A 22979-nucleotide genomic window follows, 5' to 3' on the forward strand; every position below is an offset into this window, starting at 1 on the left:
CCCAGGATCACCATGTTACAACTATGTGCCTGATGCAGTGATGGACGCACTGTCGATGTCTGACTTATTGCAATGATTTCTACTGTGCAGTTATTTCAGAAGCAAGAAGAAACAAAATGTAGTGGGTGGTGGCAGGGAGCTTACTCAGACAGAGGAACTGTATCTGCCACAAGGCCGGTGCAAGTTTCCATGATATGACCGAGGGCGCAATGAAAGGAGACTCCAGTCAGAATTGGTGCATGCACAGATGCTGAAAGTGGACATCTCAGTCCTTGCACACAGCGACGCATAGTAGAACACAAGAGAAGGTCTTTGCTGAGGCATTTGCATAAAGTAGCAGACAGGAAAATGGCAGTAGACACATCTGCGTCCACGTCATGGCCTCTATATACCCTTTAGTCACTACATTACATAAACAGTTTTATTCGCCAATGTTATTAGGAAGCAGTGATCTCAGGAATGTAATATTATTTCTACAACAGTGCTAGGAATAGTACAATAAGAAGAGAAAACACTCCCCTTTAATTAATGATCTCTGGAAAGGAAACCTAGTTTTATGCAGTTGGCGTACAGGAACTGTGTGGGCAATGTCCATTTATAGATCAGAAGAAAATGGACATGATGTGGATGACTGGCGTCCAGGAGGAAGCTACACTGCATACTGCTAGAAACCTCATACAGTATTGTGATGACTAACGAGGTGTAAGGTGAAATAGAGTTCCGGTCACCTCTTACACAGCAACAAGAATATTTTTATTAGCCTAATGTACACTATATTATATATACAATTAACTGGAGTGACTATGGGGGGAAAGGATAGGGAGATTATAGTATAGAACTGGGTAGTTTGGAGGCAAACATGTACTTCTTTTCAAGAACAGACTGTGCATCCCCATACAAAAGAAGTGTGGCATGCCCCGCTGAGACAAAGCCGCACAGACTGAGCCTTTACAAAGGAACACCAGTGACAAGAGAAACTGACACATGGCCCATAGAATGCGTCCCACCCTAAAATGACACATGGAGTGGAGTACTAACACATTAGAAAGTGGATGAGATCCCAGAGCCATCTTATTGGCTACAATCTGTGGAATGTGGAAACAATTTCTAGGTTCAACTTACATTGTATAGGATATCACCCATTGCTGTGAGAATCACAGGAGAGGTACAGTAGCCAGAGTGCCTAAGAAGTTACTGCTGTCTCCTAACTATTGGGTGTCATTTCTGTTGAGATCAGCAAGATCTCAACAGGTCCCAACAAATTAACCCTAGAATGTCTGTGTGTGTGTGTGTGTGTGTGTACATGTGGTAGGGAATATAGATTGTAAGCTCCATTGGGGAAGGGACTGATGTGAATGTTCAATATTCTCTGTAAAGTGCTGCGTAATATGTGTGCGCTATATAAGAAACTGTTAATAAATAAATAAATAATACTACTGATTCCTTCATTTTATCGACTGTCATTTAACTTGCATTCACATTTGCTCCAGCTCCACTACACCTTACTGCAGGGCTGGGCAACACCGGCCCTCCAGATGTTGATGAACTACACATCCCAGCATGCCTTGCATCAGTTTCAGCATGGCCACATAGCAAAACTAATGCAAAGCATCCTGGGATGTGTAGTTTACTAACATCTGGAGGGCCGGTGTTGCCCAGCCCTGCCATACAGTAGAAATTATCCACAGACAGATTCATGCACTTTATTTTTTTTTTCAGTGGGAGGGGGGGGGGGGGGAACCTCCTCCAACAGTGGCACATGCAGTGGACTGATTCTGAGTACCCAAAACCTCCCCGCAAAATGCTGTTCCCCATTGGCAACCTGCTGGCTGTTGTGTTGGTATAGGGTTATTCATTTTTTAATTGAGCACCTTTGCATTGCTCCATTGGATGCCCATAAGCTGCAGGTGGCATTTTTTCCTGAGTGCTCTGGGGGTAAGCAGATAGTTCGTAGCTAATTTCTCATGCAGAAATATTTATTTACTAGAATGGTGCTTCTCTTTTGGAGAACATTTTATCAATTCTCATTGCAAAGTAATCTTATAGAATGTAATAGGGCCTTATGGCTCAGTTTGTTGCTTTGTAGTTCTTCATTTAAACAGCTCCTTTTTACTTTAGTAGAAAAGAAACATGATCTCTTTGTAAAATAATTATAGCTCTTTGGTAATGCTAATAGATCTTTTGCCTGCAGGAACAGAGTGCTCTTTTGTTGAACTAGGCTTCTGTGCTATAAGGGCAGGAAATAGGAGTTCTGCACAAGCCTTGATACCTAAACAGCAGAAAGAAAATACAACATGGTTGGAAAGATCTGACAGCTTTCTACCAGTATGTATATTGAATTGCAGCGACTTGCATGCTACGGCAAACCACTTGAACCATGAAGGTAATATACAGCGTTTCATGCTGCCCGTACCCTTGTGAGATATTGTATACAATCATTCGATTTCGACCAATTCTGGCCGATGAATCAAATGATTGTATGCAGTTTTAAGGGGCTTTTCGACGCGATGCGCGGGCACGCTGTTGAATGTCGCGTCGATAGATAATATGTGCTGCACATAATATCTATCGAATTGTAGGAGCAGTCGCATGTTTTTTAACCACATGCGATCATTCGAATACAATCCAGGGGTGGGGGGTGGAGGGGACGCATTCATCGGTGTGGGGTTTCGGGAGAGGGGGCTCTAGGGACCGCTGGCGGCGTACCTGCGTCTCGTATCAGGGGGCGGCGGAGTAGTGTAGCGCTAGCAGTAGTGCTTGCGGGTGGCGGGAGTCAGTGAGGGCGGGAGAATTGTTTAAAATACTGGGCTGCCCTGTGATTGGTTGAGAGAGCTCAGCCAATACACTAGCTAGCATACACTACTCCGCCACCCCCTGCCCGCCCTCTTCCAGCACCCGATGTGCCATCGGAAGATGGCATGCGACATCGGGTGCTGACTTTTGCACCCAAAAATGTGATCGGATTCGATGGACATCGTACTTGTACGTTGCATCGAATCCCATCGCATAAGTGTATGGGCACCATTAATCTGATGTTCCATTGAATGTCTGTTCAAGTCAATTATAACCAACCCATTTCCTACAGCTGCAACAACTCCAATTTGTTTAAAGCTAGGTAACCACATGTACAATCACATTTTTAATGCGATTTTACTTATGATCAGTAATTCAAAACACAATACCAATACACGTATACACATTTGTACAATGTAACTTGTGATATTCAACCCTCATATATCTAAAATATCAGATGAGAAGACATTAAGGAAGCAGCAGCATATGTAGAACCATCGGCAGTGTGTACACACTTCACTTTTTGTCCGACATTGTACTATCGAATCTGATGAAAGTTAAACTGCACGTGACATGATCTTGCATTTCTACCTATTTTCATCAGATAAAATGAAACAACTCAACCAGTGAGCCTAAGGTGTTTTTTTTGTGTGCAATATACACATTTTCATACCAGTTATAAGCACAAAAATTACTTTAGCTTCTACCTGGAAAAGGGGAGGGAAAAGGACCAAAGTACGAAAGTAAGTACGTGTTTACACTGATGTAGCTCATGAAGACCGAAACTCGGATACTGTACAGTATATGCATGTTTGTTGGAAGGCAATCCCGTCAGCAGGATCACGACGGCCAGAATATCAAAACATCCCAGAGGTAAGTAATGGGGTAAGGCACTAGTAGGAGGGTTAGGATAAAGGCTGGGGGTGTGGGAAAGTTTAGGGTTGGGTAGCGGGAGAGGAAGGTTAGGGGCAGAGTTAAAACACTCAACAGGATGTTTTGTGGTTCTGCCCATTGGGATCCTGCTGTTGGGTCTTCTGACTGCCGGTATTTCGTACCCAACCCACTAATGCCGTGTTCTCACGGCGAGTGAGAACTACACAGGTTTTACCCGGCGGCAACGGACCCTCATTCTCTCTGCTAGGCAAATTCCCGGTTGAAGAAGTTCTACCCAGTAATTTGCCTTTTAACATGGGTTTTTATGCAGTGAGAACGGGTCAACCCGTGTCTGCATACCCGGATCTCAAACACGGGTAAAAAGAAGGGTTGGTACTTATGTAGTATCTGGGCTGACGATTTTCTGATTGTATGCCTTACCTTAAGGCATACAATCAGATGCGATTCGACGCGATTTTCGGCAAAATCGCATCGAAACGCATGCGATATTGCATGCGATGTGATGCAATTCGATTTTGCATAGGATTCAATTAGTTAACAAGGTCCTGTTCATTTCCCCACTATCCAAGTGGGCATAGAGTTGATTTTATAAAGCATGGCGAGCGCAGCGAGCCACCGAGCCCGAAGCGTGGCGAGCGGACGCGGAAAACATTTTACGTAATCCACGGCCGCTCGCCACGCTTCGGGCTCGGTGGCTCGCCACGCTTTATAAAATCAACTCTATGCCCACTTGGATAGTGGGGAAATGAACAGGACTATGTTAACATTGAATCCTATGGAAAATCGCATCAGATCGCATGCAATTCGATTTTTCCGACCCGATTTTAAAATGGGCGCCCAGATACTACATAGGTACCGAAGGGTTTTACCTGTGTATGAGATCGGGGTATGTGACCCGTTCACACTGCAAAAAAAACTGTGTTAAAAGGCAAATTTCCGGGTCTACATGCTAGACCCGGGAATCGGACCAACGTACACACTGTTGGATGCAACAGTGTGTACGTTGGTCCGATCAAACCCCCCTATACGGCCGTGGAGCAGACACGCGAGCAGGCGTCCATGACAGCGACAAGTGGGCGTTGACAGTGCTCCCGGAAGCTAGCACCGGAGACGCTATATATATATCCACAGTGTTTTACATGCATATCCTCACACTTGTAAAGCTGGGCACATCTTGAGATGCGACCAACTTGGAAACATATTTTTTTTTTTCGGAGGAGCATTTTACACCTGGTATTTTTTAATACAAACATGCCCCATACCCCTTTCACGCCACACAAATAACCTGGTTTTGACCTGGGGTTTTGCCTGGTTCAACCTTGGTCTCTGTACGGTGTGAAAGCACCATTTTGAAAAACATGGGTCCAGCAACCCAGCATTCTGACCCGGGTTAAAAGAAGGGTTTTACCCAGTCGGAGCCGGGTTGCTGGGTAGTCTGAACAAGTAACCCGAGTCGAGTGACCCAGTTCCCGTTCACTGTTATGGAGGAGGCAGCAACGTCACTTCAATGCTACCTCCTCCCCTCTTTCTCCCCCACATGACACACCGACGCTCCACCCGGCCCCCTGGATCCCAAAATCTTGCTCAAATCCTGGGTGCGACCAACCATTTGGAATCTGAAAGGGGTATATGGTGCCCATACACATGTGAGATATAGCATGCGATCCATGTGATTTCAACAAATCGCATTGATTGCATGCCATCGCATGTTTCACCCGAAGCAATGCGTGAGCCTGCCGGTCGAATGTCACGTTGATAAATATTATGTGCAGCACATAACATTTATCGCATTGCATGTGCGACCACATGAATGTGAGGTCTCTGAACAATGGATCTTATTCTGGTCCATTTGCAGCCAACGTTTGTTCGCACGGGGACCAATGTTTGGCGTATACGCAGCTGCATTTCTGCACATGGTGAACAGACTGTTCGCCAGGTGCACGCACCCAAGGCCTGCAGTCATCGACCATCCAATGATTGAATGAACCCACAGGCTGCGAATGGTTGCTTATGTTAAACATCCATTCACAGGCCCTGCGTGCGAACACACGCTGCAAGGGGGGGTGGGCGTACCACCATTTGCAAGACAGGTTCTGGTTGACTCGCAAGGGTGCGAATTCGAATGTGAGCGAAACAACCAGAATAACCCCAATATGTGAACAATAGTATGATGGCCATATATAAGCATATCCCATATCATTCCGCTCTTTAAAAGATAGCCTAAATAAATTTATGTTATGTTTCAATGGAATTGCACTATAATTTTAATCTAGTAAAAAACAGTAAAAATGCATTTGATGCGCTTTTTTACTAGGGTTATTTCTAGCATTCGGAGTTAACTTAGTCCTTCCATCGTGTGTTTACCCATGGGAAAAGCATGTGGATAGAACAAGATGCATTCCAAAAACTAGAACAAGCAGAATGCTACTTAAAACAGCAAGATTGATATCCCTGGGGTGGCTATAATAAATAGGGCCACCAGTGCCACTGATCAATATACCAAAAGAGTTATTTTACAGACATTACACATATACAATTTCAAAGTAATATTTGACTAAAAGACTTTACAAATAAATACTGCGATCTCTGCAGATTACCGAGTCATCCAGAATCAGGGCTTTCATTTGACTGGATCGCTTAGAAATTAAACACGCATTGATGTGTGTGTTGGGCCCATAGCAATTGCTGGGAGATGTATAGCCGGCCTGCTGGACACATATAGTCAGATTGCTTAGCAAAAGACTACAAGAGACCGCTTGTGTTTTGTGTAGTGGGCGATAGTGGTCAGCGATCTGCGTTAACTTGCTTAACCTAAATCTCCCTTGCTTAATTTACCTGCTTAACTTAAATCTCCATGCTATGCTTAATCACTGGTGCACATCGCTGGTACTTTCTGAGTGATCTAGATTCATGGAAACTCAAGGGGAATTTCTCATGCTGAATCTCCCATTCTAAATCTCTGGCACAAATCTCTACCTGTGTAGGCCCCATAAGTTGCCAATCTCGGTAATGACATCACTCCCAACTGCCCAAGGGAGTCAGGACGAAGCCATGTGCTTCTCAGCACAGACATGGTATCCTCTTCGAGGAATGAATGGTATTTTTTTACAGCTTGTTTCCCCACACAGTCACCAGCCTGAGGCTTCTTTTCACTACTGCAAGGACCACACAACCACAGGTTGTCCAGAAATGGAGTGAGTTGAGAATTTTGGAAGTGGACATGTTACCCAGGTTTACGTATTTTTTTTCAGAATGACACAACACCTATGGTGTGAGTAGAGGTCATTCACTAGCAATTCTCTACTGTTTGGCTTCCTGTGTTTTTCTTTTGCAAATGACTGACTGTTATGCCCCTTTCAGACCGCACTTTTAAAACGGTAAATTGCCGTTTTTTTACCGTTTTAAAACGGTAATGTGTGCGGTCTGAAAGGTCCAGTCCCACTTAACCGGTTAGAAAATGCCGTTTTTTCTAACCGGTTAAAATGCAGGGTCCTACCCGTTTCTGAACCGGTATTTTAGCGCAAAAATCGGCTCAGAAACGGTATTTAGGACCCAGCCAATGAGCTGGGTCCTAAATTCAGCACAGTGAATACTTAATGAGCGCTCATTAAGTATTCACAGCACTGGAGCCCCCCCCCGCGCGTGTCGACGCCCCCCGCGCGTGTCGACGGCCCCCCCGCGCGTCGACCCCCCCGCGCGTGTCGGCGCCCCCCCGTGTCGACTTACCCCGTGCCGGTATCTCCGTTGTGGTTCCCGGCACTGCAGCTCAGTATGCTCGGAAAGCACTTATGAAAAAAGTGTCTTTCAGAAAATGGCTGCCCCCCATACGGAAGACAGTTTTTTTAAACAGGGTTTCCTATGGGGCAGCCATTTTCTGGAAGACACTTTTTTCATAAGTGCTTTCCGAGCATACTGAGCTGCAGTCCACAACGGAGGTACCGGCACGGGGTAAGTCGACACGGGGGGGGGGGGGGGGCGCCGACACGCGGGGTGGGGTGGGGGGGGCGTCGACACGCGTGGGGGCGTCGACACGCGCGGGGGCGTCGACATGCACGGGGGGCGTCGACATGCTCTCGGTCGACACGCGAGGGGGGGGGGGGAGCTGCACGGAGGGGAGGGCTGAAGGCTGCACTGGCTTTGACCCTGTATTTGGAAAGTTTCCAAAAACGGGTCTGCCAGTGTCAAAAAATCGGCACTTAAACGGTAATATACCGTTTAAGTGCTGCGGTGTGAAAGGGGTTTTATCTGGCAGACCCGTTTTTGGAAACGTTTCCAAATACAGGGTCAAAGCCAGTTATGCGGTCTGAAAGCAGCATGTACTGCACGCACAGTAATAATGATGCCAAATTAAATTGTAATTTCAAATTGTTCTCAAATATTTACAATGAACCTGATATTTACAGTAATTGATTATAACATTATGTATGGAAAAAGCACTCTGCATGGACTAAGCAATGGCAGCAGAATCACCAAGCATTAAAAGACAATATGATATTTGATTCAGTGTTTGACATCCAGGGTAAATATCCACTTTCACATATGATTCCATTTTGTGGCTATACATTATTTCAATATGTTTCACTAGAAGTTCAAAGAACAATTAAAATACTAAACCTTATAAATAAATACTATTTAAAGTTTTTATAATCATCTGCTAGAATTATAAAAATCCAACATGTATAATTATAAAAGAATCAAGTTTTTCATGTATTTCATAGAATTTGACGGCAGATAAGAACCACTTGGCCCATCTACAGTAGTTTGCACCTTTTTTAAACATGTTACCTCAAACCATATTTGATCCTTATTTTTTTGTAAGGATATCAATATGCCTATCCCAAGAATGTTTAAATTGTACTACTGTATTTGCCTCTACCACCTCTGATGGGAGGCTAATCCACTTATCTACTACTCTTCCTGTGAAGTAATTCTTCCTCCCTCTAGTTTCAGTGCATGTCCTCGTGTTCTGCTGCTCCTCTTCCTGTGAAGAATGTCTCCCACCTGTACCTTGTTAAAAACCTTGATATATTTGAAAGTTTCTATCATGTCCCCCCTTTCCCTTCTCTGCTCCAAAGTATACATATTAAGATCTTTTAGTCTTTCCTGGTATGTTTTGTGATGTAGGCCATGCACCATTTTAGTTGCCCTTCTTTGTACAGTCTCTAATGTATTTCTATCCTTCCGAGATATTTTCTCCAGAACTAAACACAATACTCTAGATGAGGTCGTACCAATGATCTATACAGTGGCATTATTACTTCTTTCTTTCTACTGCTGATACCTCTCCCTATGCAACCAAGCATCTGACTTGCCTTCTTCATTGCTTTGTTACATTGCCTACCTGCCTTTAAGTCCCCTGAAATAATGACACCTAGATCCCTCTCTTCCTCAGTAGTTTCCATTATTGTGCTATTTATACTATATTTAGTCTTTGGATTTTTGAGAGCCAAGTGCATGATTTTGCATTTTTGGTATTAAACTGTAGTTGCCATGCTCTTGACCATTCCTCTAATCTACCTAGATCCTCAATCATTTGTTTTACCCCTCCTGGTGTGTCTACCCTGTTGCATACCTTTGTGTCATCTGCACATTTAACCCTCAATTCCATTTGCAATATCACCAATAAAGATATTAAAAAGCACTGGTCCAAGTACAGATCCCTGGGGTACCCCACTTGTAACCTTTCCCTCCTTTGACTGTACTCCGTTTACTACAACTCTCTGTTTTCTGTCCTGCAACCACGCTCTTATCCATTCAACTATCTTAGAATCCAATCCTAAGTTTATTTAACAGTCTGCGATGTGGGACAGGGTCAAAACCCTTACTATAGTCTATCATGGGTCTTCAAACTGCGGCCCTCCAGATGTTGTGAAACTACAAATCCCAGCATGCCTTGTCACAGTTTTGCTATAAGGGAGTGTTAAAACTGTGGCAAGGCATGGTGGAATTTGTAGTTTCACAACATCTGGAGGGCCGCAGTTTGAAGACCCATGGTCTAGATAAGCTACATCTACAGCATAGACGCCAATTCTGTGGGTGCTTCAGGGCCCGAGCACCCACAAAACAATATGAGCACCCATGGGCCCGTAACCTCGTAAGTTTCACTGCCAGGCCACATTTACTTGCTGATTTGCATCCGCTGCACCTGCACAGTCGAACCTGCTGCCTGGTATACTTGAGGCAGTATGCCAGGAGGAGTGTGCTGCCTAATGTGTGTTCTTTTTGTATACACACTGCCATTTTTGTGTAGTATGTGTGCTTACAGTGGGCAGTATTAGTCACTATTATGTGTTGTGTATACAGTGTGCAGTATTAGCTATTGCTTATTGTGTGTATATTACGATTCAGGACCATTCAGGTCAGCATATTGCAGGGCCACACCCCCTCCCCAAATGACATGCCCCTTTTCATGAGGCCACACCTCCTTGAGCACCCTCCATAATAAACATAAATCGGCACCCCTGATCTACAGCCCCACCTTCATATATTACATTAGTCACCCAGTCAAAAAAGTCAATAAGATTTGTTTGACATGATCTTCCCCCTGTAAACCCATGCCGTTTCGGATCCTGTAAAATTGCTGGTTTTAAGATATTCTACAACTCTGTGTTTTAAGAGTGTTTCTATCAATTTCCCTACTACTAATGCAGGGCTCGACAAACCACAGGGCCCAGGTCGCCACGGCGACCAGATTTTTTGGGGGAGGAAGCAGAATCTGGTCATCGCCGGGTGCACTTGCGGTAACAGGTCAAGTAGTAATTAATCTACCCGGCGGTATGAGACAGAGGCACAGAGTCCATACCTAAGGAGCAGGTCCGCCGCGGCATAGGGGGCCAATCACAGTTTGCGGTTCAGCAGCCAATCAGAAGCGGCCCTGATTGTCTGTCAGACAGTCGTGAGCTCTGGTCTGGAGCAAGATCAAAATAGCCATGGGGGAACGTGGGGTAACTAATGTTGTAGCTGCTCGTGCCTCCCCACTGCCGCGGCACAGCGATCAGTACCAGCACCCCCCTCCTGTCTGCTCCCCCGGCTCTCGTTCAGCGTGAGCCAGGATTCAACTCCTAGACAAGCGGCTCCCGACACCTGCTCTCCCCCCCCCCCCTTCGGCTTCCTACTGTCTGTCCGGTCCCTGCACTGGGGCAGCCCCTTGGATCGCGTCCCTCAGGCTCCGGCTGGATGTAGCCGACAGCCCCTGTGCTCCGTGCAGACCCCAGTATTCCTTACCACACTGGCAGGAGGCTGCTCAGAGTGACAGCTCCGGCGGGCAGGCACCTCCACGGCGCAGTGGTCAGCACCAACACACCAGCACCGCCCTCCTGTCTGCTCCCCCGGCTCTCACTCGGCGTCCCTCAGGCTCCGGGGTTCTCCGGCTGGATGTAGCTGACAGTGGCCCCTGTGCTCCGTGCACACAGGAGACGCGTCCACAGGGTGGGGGTCTGCCGCGGACCGAGGATTCCCCACTGCCGCGGACAGAGGCTTCCCCACTGCCCCGCAACAGAGCCGAAGCCAAAGGGGTAGGAGAGGGCTGCATTAGTTGAGATAAAGAAGTGTGTGAGCTGTCAGGGTCACAGCTGCATCCGATATGGCGTGGGGGTGGGGAGCTGCATCAGAAGCAAAGCTTCATTGGGTATGGCATCAGGGATATGGCATCAATGGGAGAGCTGTGCTAGTATGGCATCATAGGGAGAGATGTGCTAGTATGGTATCATAGGGAGAGCTGCATCAGGGGTATGGCCTCAGTGAGAGAGCTGGGACAGGGATATGGCATCAGGGGCAGAGCTGTGCTAGTATGGCATCATAGGGAGAACTGCATCAGGGGTATGGTGCCAGGGGGATAGCTGCGTCAGGGGTATGGTGCCAGGGGGATAGCTGCGTCAGGGGTATGGTGCCAGGGGGATAGCTGCGTCAGGGGTATGGTGCCAGGATGATAGCTGCGTCAGGGGTATGGTGCCAGGGAGATAGCTGCGTCAGGGGTATGGTGCCAGGGGGATAGCTGCGTCAGGGGTATGGTGCCAGGGGGATAGCTGCGTCAGGGGTATGGTGCCAGGGGGATAGCTGCATCAGGGGTATGGTGCCAGGGGGATAGCTGCATCAGGGGATAACTGCGTCAGGGGTATGGCCTCAGCGGAAGAGATGTGTCAGGGGTAAGGGATATATATAATTAATTACATTTCACTGTTGCCAAGCTTTTTTGGCAGGTGGAGCAAAATTTATAGTTACGCCACTGTGCAGTGTACCTACTCTAATACAGCTGGGTGGATTGATGACTTCTCTGCCTGGTTGTTACCGTTACCACGGATGGTAACGGCAGGGGGGAGGAGGGATAATTCCCCATAGCAACGAGCATGTTAACCCCATGGCACTGCATGTTAACCCCATGGCACCACATGGCACCACATGTAACTCCTGGCAACGAGCATGTAAGTAGTGAGTTGAACTTATGTGGCATAATATGTAATAGGCATTACGCCGTTTGGTATTATATGTGATGGGCATTACAGCATGTGGTGTATTGAGCTTTACAGTGTTTGGTATATGTAAGGGGCATTATGGCGTGTGATATATTTAATGGGCATTATGGCGTGTGGTGTAATATGTCATAGGTATTACGGTGTGTGGCGTAATGGGGGACATTTACCAAAATGGATTCGTAGAAAAAAGGTGTATTCGTAGGGAGAAATACACCTTTTTTTTACGAATTTGTATTTTCGGGATTTACAATCCCAAAAATACAACAATTCGTAGTCCTAAAGATGGAACATTCGTATTTGTATTTACAAATACGAATGTCTACACCATCGATAGAATACGACAGAAATCACCATTCAAAAGAATGGTGGTTTCTGATTTACTAAGCAGCCGTATGGATAATACGGCTGCTTAGTGGTGTAAAACACCCACGCAAATACGACAGGAAAATAGAACACCATTTTCATGTCGTATTTGCGTTTTTGCCTGCACGGATCAGTCAGATCCGTGCAGGCTTCGGTGTAAAAAAATAGAAAAATTAAATAAATAAAAAAAAAAACGGCGTGGGGTCCCCCCCACAGCCGAAACCAGCACCAGGCTGACAGAGGCTGGAGCCGGTAATTAAAAATCAGGGAACCCGACAAATAGGGTTTCCCCGATTTTTAACAACCAGCCCCAGGCTCCTGCTCTGGGGCTGGTTCCCAAAATACGGGGGACAAAATGACTAGGGGTCCCCCGTATTTTAAGAACCAGCCCCAGGCAAAACCAGCCAGCAGGGTAATGCCACAGCCGGGGGGAGACTTTTTATGCAAGTCCCCCCGGCCAAAGCATTAACCCTACCGACCAGTCAGCCTGGCCAGGGGCCCTGGGGGAGTGGGGATCCCCCCAATAAAGGGGTCCCCCCCCTCCAGGACTTACCTGACCAGGCTGAAGCCTGGTGCTGTCCTCGATGCCCCTGGGCGGTGGGCATCGAGCTGATGGTTTGGTGTAAAAAATAGAATAAAAACCATTGTCTTTTACTGGTGAACTATGAGTCCCAGCAAGCCTCCCCCACAAGCTGGGACTTGGAGAACCACAAGTCCCAGCCTGCGGGGCATTAAAGGGCCCGCTGGGTCTTGTAGTGCCACAGTAAAAGAAAGAGTTAAATAAACACACTGACACACGTGAAAAATAAAAGTTTAATACATACATAACACATACATACCTTTCTTGATCCCGTAGGTAGCCCTGGTCCTGATGTCCTGTGTCGTCCATGTCGGCTGTCTGCGTCGTCCTCCAGGTCCATGTCGACGGTCCGTGTCGTCCTCCAGGTCCATGGCGGTGTCCGGGTCCGAAGAAATCCATGTTGGAGCTGTGGAAGGAAATCCTACTCACCTGTTCCTGCGCTGAAGAAGTCTTCTCCTGATCCGACGTAGTCCAGGTAATCTTCATGCTGTCGCCGGTCCCCGCTGTCTGCGCTGTCTCTGCATCGCGCTGAGGAGAGATGCTGAAGTTTCATATTCGGCGCCTCTCCTCAGACTGAATTCTATTGGCCGCCTAGCAGGCCAATCAGGAGCCGACTTTCTCGGCTCCTGATTGGCCTGCTAGGCGGCCAATAGAATTCAGTCTGAGGAGAGGCGCCGAATATGAAACTTCAGCATCTCTCCTCAGCGCGATGCAGAGACAGCGCAGACAGCGGGGACCGGCGACAGCATGAAGATTACCTGGACTACGTCGGATCAGGAGAAGACTTCTTCAGCGCAGGAACAGGTGAGTAGGATTTCCTTCCACAGCTCCAACATGGATTTCTTCGGACCCGGACACCGCCATGGACCTGGAGGACGACACGGACCGTCGACATGGACCTGGAGGACGACGCAGACAGCCGACATGGACGACACAGGACATCAGGACCAGGGCTACCTACGGGATCAAGAAAGGTAAGTATCAGTATGTATGTGTTATGTATGTATTAAACTTTTATTTTTCACGTGTGTCAGTGTGTTTATTTAACTCTTTCTTTTACTGTGGCACTACAAGACCCAGCGGGCCCTTTAATGCCCCGCAGGCTGGGACTTGTGGTTCTCCAAGTCCCAGCTTGCGGGGGAGGCTTGCTGGGACTCATAGTTCACCAGTAAAAGACAATGGTTTTTATTCTATTTTTTACACCAAACCATCAGCTCGATGCCCACCGCCCAGGGGCATCGAGGACAGCACCAGGCTTCAGCCTGGTCAGGTAAGTCCTGGAGGGGGGGGACCCCTTTATTGGGGGGGTCCCCACTCCCCCAGGGCCCCTGGCCAGGCTGACTGGTCGGTAGGGTTAATGCTTTGGCCGGGGGGACTTGCATAAAAAGTCTCCCCCCGGCTGTGGCATTACCCTGCTGGCTGGTTTTGCCTGGGGCTGGTTCTTAAAATACGGGGGACCCCTAGTCATTTTGTCCCCCGTATTTTGGGAACCAGCCCCAGAGCAGGAGCCTGGGGCTGGTTGTTAAAAATCGGGGAAACCCTATTTGTCGGGTTCCCTGATTTTTAATTACCGGCTCCAGCCTCTGTCAGCCTGGTGCTGGTTTCGGCTGTGGGGGGGACCCCACGCCGTTTTTTTTTTTATTTATTTATTTTTCTATTTTTTTTTACACATTGCAGCCTGCACGGATCTGACTGATCCGTGCAGACTGCTAGAAATAATTCGTATTAGCGGCCGTATATACGGCCGCTAATACGAATTTCTACGACATCGGAGGGTTACAAAGCAGTCGTATATGACTGCTTTGTAACTGATCCTCCGGAACACGACTTTGCATACGACTTAAACAGTCGTATGCAGTCGTAGGGAAAATACCAATACGAAAAACTAGGTTTTCCATATTGGTAAATTTCCCCCAATATGTCATAGGTATTATGGCATGTGGTATAAGACGTAATGGGTGTGTGACATGTGTAATAGGTATTACAGTGTAAATTTTGGGTGCGCGGCTTTGGCACGCACTGTTCCTATTTTTAGTGTGTCTGGCTCCTACTTTTTCATCCTGGCTCCTAGATTTTAAAGAAATTTGTCAAGCCTGGTACTAATGTAAGGCTCACTGGTCTGCTAACATGATATCAACGCCACCTTCAATACTAGTTTCCTGTACATGTGACTTTTTCGAATTTGAACATTGTAACAAATGTGTCAATTAACAAAATGCATGATAAAGCTGGGTACACATATATACAATCGTCGGGCCGTTCTTCCGTTCTGGGACGGACGGCCGTTCCATTGTATAGGTGTGTACGCTGTCCCGACTCCCTCTGTACAATCGATAAATGGCCAAAAACGGTCTTGTCTGTCCATACTCGGTCGCTTAAAGGTTCAGTGCTGTTTAATATTCATCCGACCGGACGGGTCCATATCGGAACAAAAGTGCAGTGTGTACGCACGTTCAATCGATGTACTGGCCGTTCTTGCGATTATACTGCCAAAGCTGGAATGCCCATGCTTTCCACTGTGCTTATCAATCAGTGTGTACCCACTATATACTGTAGTTAACAAAAACCCTTTATCTTCAGAACATGCAGTCAAATTTGACGATATTGTCAGTGACTGCATATTCGGTAGGGTTCTGGTAACATCACTGAACAATATCGGTAAATAGTTCCCGGCAGGTCATTTATTTTGTGGCACCACCAATATCGTTAATAATATCGGTGTTGTTACATATCGTATAATGTGTATGGGGTATTACACATAAAATGGTTACATTATTATGACATGTAAAGTTGTTTTAGTTTAAGTTTGTTCAAAATTATTTTTGCCAACCACTCACATTTTTTTTTTTACAGCTTATATCCGACATTCCAGGATGACAGATGTGCTTAGTATGTGATGTGTCATATGGGTCACACAATGGAATGACATTCACCAGAACAGTGCATGTGACAGTGTGGAATAGAGATTGACACAGAAATCAGGGTAACACAGTGAACTGATTATTGCAACTTGAAATCAATGGACACAGAGTATTGCATCATCCAATTTACCAAGGCTGACATGCATATGAATTTATGATCTATAGGTCAAGGTTCATTCATGTTCGGTTATCCATGTATTCTTATACACGTAGATTTGCATTGTCCTATTATTCTATTGCATAGGGCTGAAGAACATGAGCCTTGGAAACAAATTAGATTGATGACTGTATAGATAATCTCATAAAATAGAGTGGCTGAAAAATAAATGAATATACGATAACATATAACAATGACACAGAATCAAAAACAGGATCAACCTGCATGTTTACTAAAAAAATATGGGGATAAAAAGACTAGCATAATTAATAGGGGACATAGCCCAAATCACCAACCGACGGAGGGGGGCGTTTCATAGCGCAGAGCTATGCAAAGCCGTCCTCAAAGCCGCTCATCTGCTGGTATTACCAGCAGATGAGCGGCTTTCCCGGCGATGATGCGGGAGCGCGCAACAGCGCTCACCGCCGGGCCATACACACTGGGCAGCTTTGAGCTGAAAGCCACTCAAACCTGCTGTTTTGAGCGGCTTTCAGCACAAAGTCGCCCAGTGTGTATGGGCCTTTAGAAAACTTTAAAACCATTAATATCATAATTAAAGTGTCCCGTAACTGCTCATTTTACAGATAAACTGCTATTCCCCATATGGAAAGAGATGCTGGTACACAACCAGAGTGACATATCCACAAAGTAAAATTGTCAGGGACAGACTACTTGCCATCTGTTGAAATGGCCTTTGGACGAATATAGTCAGATGACTTGTCATTTACACAAAAGATGAAACAGTCTACATACATGAAACAATCATGTGCACCTCTTCTGTGGAGCTTGATCTCTAGATATCAAATCTGGCTTTTACATTTTATTTTGTGCATCTATGTAACCTTGCTACTGAGTAGGGAACCCTGCAAAATCACACCTGTATAGAATGTTATTAAAACTATAGTACATGTCTGCTGGTATCCCCACCCTTTTAACAAGTGATATTCCTGTTATTTCTCGCTGTGAATTATAAATGGTGCTCTAACCAATCAGCTCCTTACTGTCATTTTTAAAACACATGACAGGAGCTGATTGGTTAGAGAACCATTTATAATTTGTTGTTAAACCTGCCCCTATATTTCTTATTCCTCTGTTTCCTGACTTTCCTTCTCCTAAAAAGGTTTTTGTGGATGTCACTAGGCTGGTTTCATAATATACAGCTGCATTGCCAATTTCCATGCAGAGTTATGTATATTTCTGTGTACCATTCATTTCTATTATAAAATCAGAATGTGACTTTTTTTCTATTTTAACTTAACTAAACTATTTATTCAATTAAATAATCTTAATAATAATCATAATAATAATAATACAAATATAGAATATGCCTGAGATCAATTAGTACAGCTATTCTCAAACTGTGGGTCCTGACCCCAAAGTGGGTCCCGACCTTCTCAGCATGGGGGCACGACTCCATGCTGCTGACCATCAGGCTGATGACTTTTCTATACTCAGTCAATGATTCAAGGAGTCTGATACATCTGTGGAATTGTCTGTTATGTTAGACTCCTCACATGCCTCCACAATACTGCCATGTATGTGCTGTCTGCTGACTACACATGTACCTTCTGCTGTAACTTGATTGGGTCCTGAATAATTTTTAATGTCTGAGGGGGTCCCAGAGCAAAATAGGTTGAGGACCCCTGAAATAGTATATATGATTGAGGGACATTGACATTAGCAACCCTTACTAAGAAGCCATGAAAATATTTTAGATTACTTTTCTAGTTGTTTGTTTGTTTTCATCTGGCTGGTCAACAACCCAATCAAAACAGTAAAATGTTTAGGAGCAGAAAGCTTGCAAAGTGATAAAGAACCAGCCAATCAGCTCCTGTTGTGTGTTAAAAATGACAGTTAGGGGCCATGAGCTGATACTTTATCTATGTCCACTTTATCTCTCGACAATTCTTAGTACATAGACCCCATGGTGTATCAGAGTACTTGCAGAGTACCACAGCAACACCACAAGCAGGGAAGTGGAACTGCATGGCTTTTCAAAGTTGGCGGGTGCTAGAATGAACACTACTACAACCTGCCAGCCCCAGGAGCCGTAGCCAAATATACAGTGTAGTAAGAATATTCTTGCCTGCACTGCCTATTTGGCCGGACGATAGAGATGCTGTGGGGCTGCGCATCACCATTGCCTGTTGTGTACACATGGGGCAATTCAGGCACACCTTCTAAGCAATTTTGATGATGTAGTCAAAATCGCTTAGAAGAATCGACCCATGTGCACAACCCTTTACGTTAAAGGCAGTATGTGTGATCGGCAACTCAAGTAACCAAGAGGGTACATGAACACCATTAGAGAATGTGAAAGGCAATTCATAAAGCACCAGATGGTACACTTGGTGGGAACAAATGACTCACTGATTGTAGTAATGGACTGAAAATGAGAGCCAGCACTACAAGCAAAATGATGTGCCACTGTAGTGAAGTGACTCAACGATGGAGATTGCACTTTCCCGAAATGGGATATCCTGGGTTTGTCTCCCGTCATGTGAAAATGTCATCGTCCCACAACATGAAAAGGGCTTTGTGCAACACACAGAAATACATGATTAACCCCTCACTGGACACTTCTTGTGGAACTCTACTCTGACTTACTGTAGATAAAATGACAAGGCTTATGAGAAAAGAGGTGATGCAGGCACCATTTGAGGTTATGCCTGCAGAGGCTGTGGCCTCCTGCTCCCATACTAAGGACTATTGCACATATCTGGGTCAGGGCAGATTTTAGTGACAGATGTTACTGCACTGGCTGTTCTGTCACGCCAAGTTTATCTCCTCTTTCATATGACACCAGGCACACGCAGACCACAAAATCACTGGGACATAGCCAATAGTCCACACAACAGATATCCTCCACCACAAAATGCCTTGACTCCATTTATCCATTGTCAACACTGACAATTATTGCAGTTGCATGTACTCCAGCTCAGTCACATGTTTAAATGTGCGCTTTTCACATTTAAATGGGCGGGATTAGATAGATGCAATGAATGCACCCAAATAACCAGTGTTTATATTTCCAAGTAGAAATGTTTTGTCATAAAAAGAGCTGGTAAAGAACATTACAAGCAAACAGGCAGATCTCTGGTTAACAGCTACATAGATTACTCATGCAATTACAATACGGCAGGCTAGTGAACAATTACTTAAATGGCTTGCTGCATTTTATTCTAACAGGAAGGAGTCACTGTTGCTATAAATAAAATGTAGAGCAACTAGATTAAAGTTAGCAGTTCTTTAAAAAAATGAAATTAGGAACTGGCTCAAGTGTAAGAAATAAACATATTTATCATTAGTAAAGTCATGTATATATGCACACACAGCAGACAAGGGTAGTTATGGGTTGAAAGAAGATATGACAAGTTATTAGAAGTTAGTCTATATGGAGAAAGGGGTTTCCTTTAGGGTGGGGCTCTAGGGAGTAAAATGAGGAGATACAGTATAAGGAATGTTACACTGACAAAAAGGATGTGAGCAACTACATTAGGGAATCTTCTGTTTCACTGTTCATTACTGCACTGCCATCATGACTTGTTCAACACATCTGTATATTTCAGAGTGCCAAGGATTATGTCAAAGCCAGACAACCCCACAAGCAGCTGTGCACGTTATCCCATTGGGCAACTACTACTACCCTACCCCCTTTTTTTAAGTGCTTACGTTTAGGTTAGTGTGCTGTATTACATATTGCCCTGTCCCCTGGCTGGTCAGCACTGCAGAGAATGATGCTGCCCGTATTGTAGATAGTTCCCCATCAGCCGGAGAGCACAGCTGTATAATGCACACATGCTGCATCTGAGCAGCAGCAGCGCTGGCCCCATCTCCCCTCATATCCCAAATACTGTCAGGCATACCACAAATACCGCACATACTGACAGCAGCAGCAGCAGTGGCCCCGCACACACACAGCACCCAAAGGGGGTGACGGGCAGGGACCCAGATCTGGCAGGAGAGAGAGAGAAAGATGACGGACATTGGGGATCAGGGTGTATGGGTGCTGGGATGGGAGAGCAGGGGGGGTGTCACCACCCGCTGGCCAGGAACATAGGGGGTGATTAGGGTGAGGCGGGGGGCAGGGGCTATGCTAGCACAGGGGGTGACAGGGATGTGCGCAGCTCATTACCCTGCTTTCTGTCCCCGAAGATCTCAGGCCGACTCGTGACAGCAGGAAGAGACATCCAGAGGGTGTACGAGACGGTCGGGCAGCTCGGTCCGATGAGACGTCATTAGAAGGATGGCCGCCCAGTCCAGAGACGGCCGCTGATTTATCCAGAGGCAGCGGTAGAGGCAGCCAGCTCAGGCCTGGGAGCGGGGCAGCATCCGTAGACTGCACGGGCAGGACATGCAGGGGGAGCTGGCATGGGCCTCACAGAGACGGAGGAGGAGGAGGATGAGGAGGCCCTTTCCTCAGAGACAGCTCGGGAGGCCGGGGACTCGCAGGCACTCAGCTCGCCTGGGCGGGGGGAACCCTGACGAGACAGCTCACAGATGTCTCTCCCAATCCCAGCAGGAAGAGACCCCGGCGGAGACAGCAGCAGGAGAGAGACGGAGACTGCAGGATGTGACTGCAGGGCGGAGACGGGGGGAGGGAGCAGCCCACACAGGCGTGTTCAGAGAGAGACACAGATACAGATTTACTACAGGGAGAGCGGCTACAGGCGCGGATCCGCGCTACTACTACATACACAGTCACACAGCGGCGGCCACTGGCGACAGGCGCACACACACAGCCGGGCGCGGGGCAGCATCACCCCATGGCACACGGCGGCGGGCGGTCACTAGGGTCACAAGCAATGCAGCAGCAGCAGGCTGCACAGTGACAGGAAAGTGCGGGGGGTGCAGCAGCTCGGGGAAGAAATGTCAACATGATGGAATTATCCCCGGGACACACAGGTGACAACAGGAACGGGGCCAGCGGCTTTCTTCTCGCTAATGGCCCCCAGGCAGCCGTGGCCTATAATGTGTAGCATGCCCGGCCGGCTGTGCGCAGTACACAATGGGCTCTCAGCGTACATAGTGTGCTGGCTACATGGACACTACTATTAGGCGTGCAAGGAGCGCTGGTGTGTGACTTGGTGGCGGGACATACTAAAAGGAATGACAGTGGAATGACAGTGTTGTCTGCAGATAAGGAATGCCAATTGACTATAATGGGAGAAAATGACTTTTATATTAATATTTCTGAAATTATTGCACATATCAACTATATTTTAGGTATACTTCTTGCTAAGACCATTACACATATTTTACATGCAGAATGACGCGGAATGACGGCTGCCTCCTATGGAATGACGGCCTTTTAATTCGCCATCCTGTAGCCAAAATAGCATTAAAGCAGCTCCATTATGCGATATTAAGACCCCGATGTTACGGTGATCCCCATAGCGCATGCGCTCATCCTTTTCCAAATATGCCCGCCTACACCCCTGCTCTCGTAAACATGTCACCTGACGTGGAATGACGGCAGCCTCCTATGGAATGACGGCCTTTTAATTCGCCATCCTGTAGCCAAAATAGCATTAAAGCAGCTCCATTATGCGATATTAAGACCCCAATGTTACGGTGATCCCCATAGCGCACACGCTCATCCTTTTCCAAATATGTCCGCCTACACCCCTGCTCTCGTAAACATGTCACATGACGCGGAATGACGGCTGCACCCTATGGAATGACGGCCTTTTAATTCGCCATCCTGTAGCCATCCTGTATATTTGGAAAAGGATGAGCGCGTGCGCTATGGGGATCACCGTAACATCGGGGTCTTAATATCGCATAATGGAGCTGCTTTAATGCTATTTTGGCTTCAGGATGGCGAATTAAAAGGCCGTCATTCCATAGGAGGCAGCCGTCATTCCGCGTCAGGTGACATGTTTACGAGAGCAGGGGTGTAGGCGGACATATTTGGAAAAGGATAAGCGCGTGCGCTATGGGGATCACCGTAACATCGGGGTGTTAATATCGCATAATGGAGCTATTTTAATGCTATTTTGGCTTCAGGATGGCGAATTAAAAGGCCGTCATTCCATAGGAGGCTGCCGTCATTCCGCGTCAGGTGACATGTTTACGAGAGTAGGGGTGTAGGCGGGCATATTTGGAAAAGGATGAGCGCGTGCGCTATGGGGATCACCGTAACATCGGGGTCTTAGTATCGCATAATGGAGCTGCTTTAATGCTATTTTGGCTACAGGATGGCAAATTAAAAGGCCGTCATTCCATAGGGTGCAGCCGTCATTCCGCGTCATGTGACATGTTTACGAGAGCAGGGGTGTAGGCGGACATATTTGGAAAAGGATGAGCGCGTGCGCTATGGGGATCACCGTAACATCGGGGTGTTAATATCGCATAATGGAGCTGCTTTAATGCTATTTTGGCTACAGGATGGCGAATTAAAAGGCCGTCATTCCATAGGAGGCAGCCGTCATTCCACGTCAGGTGACATGTTTACGAGAGCAGGGGTGTAGGCGGACATATTTGGAAAAGGATGAGCGCATGCGCTATGGGGATCACCGTAACATCGGGGTGTTAATATCGCATAATGGAGCTATTTTAATGCTATTTTGGCTTCAGGATGGCGAATTAAAAGGCCGTCATTCCATAGGAGGCTGCCGTCATTCCGCGTCAGGTGACATGTTTACGAGAGTAGGGGTGTAGGCGGGCATATTTGGAAAAGGATGAGCGCGTGCGCTATGGGGATCACCGTAACATCGGGGTCTTAATATCGCATAATGGAGCTGCTTTAATGCTATTTTGGCTACAGGATGGCGAATTAAAAGGCTGTCATTCCATAG

The 22979-nt window shown here is 46.5% G+C and overlaps 1 protein-coding gene across 8 annotated transcripts in view; it reads right to left on the minus strand.

Moving 5' to 3' along the window:
• The window catches only part of MYO9A (myosin IXA), a 131819-nt gene extending 111024 nt beyond the window's left edge, over positions 1-20795 (minus strand). For all 8 annotated transcript variants that reach the window (XM_083183537.1, XM_083183534.1, XM_083183536.1 and 5 more), the window contains exon 1: positions 20315-20795. The gene's annotated coding sequence lies outside the window, so the exon portion shown is untranslated. The remainder of the gene's footprint in view (positions 1-20314) is intronic.
• Positions 20796-22979: the final 2184 nt, after the last annotated feature.

This window comes from Crinia signifera, chromosome 4 (genome assembly GCF_055691185.1).
Source record: "Crinia signifera chromosome 4, ASM5569118v1, whole genome shotgun sequence".
In the NCBI taxonomy this organism is placed as follows: Eukaryota; Metazoa; Chordata; class Amphibia; order Anura; family Myobatrachidae; genus Crinia; species Crinia signifera.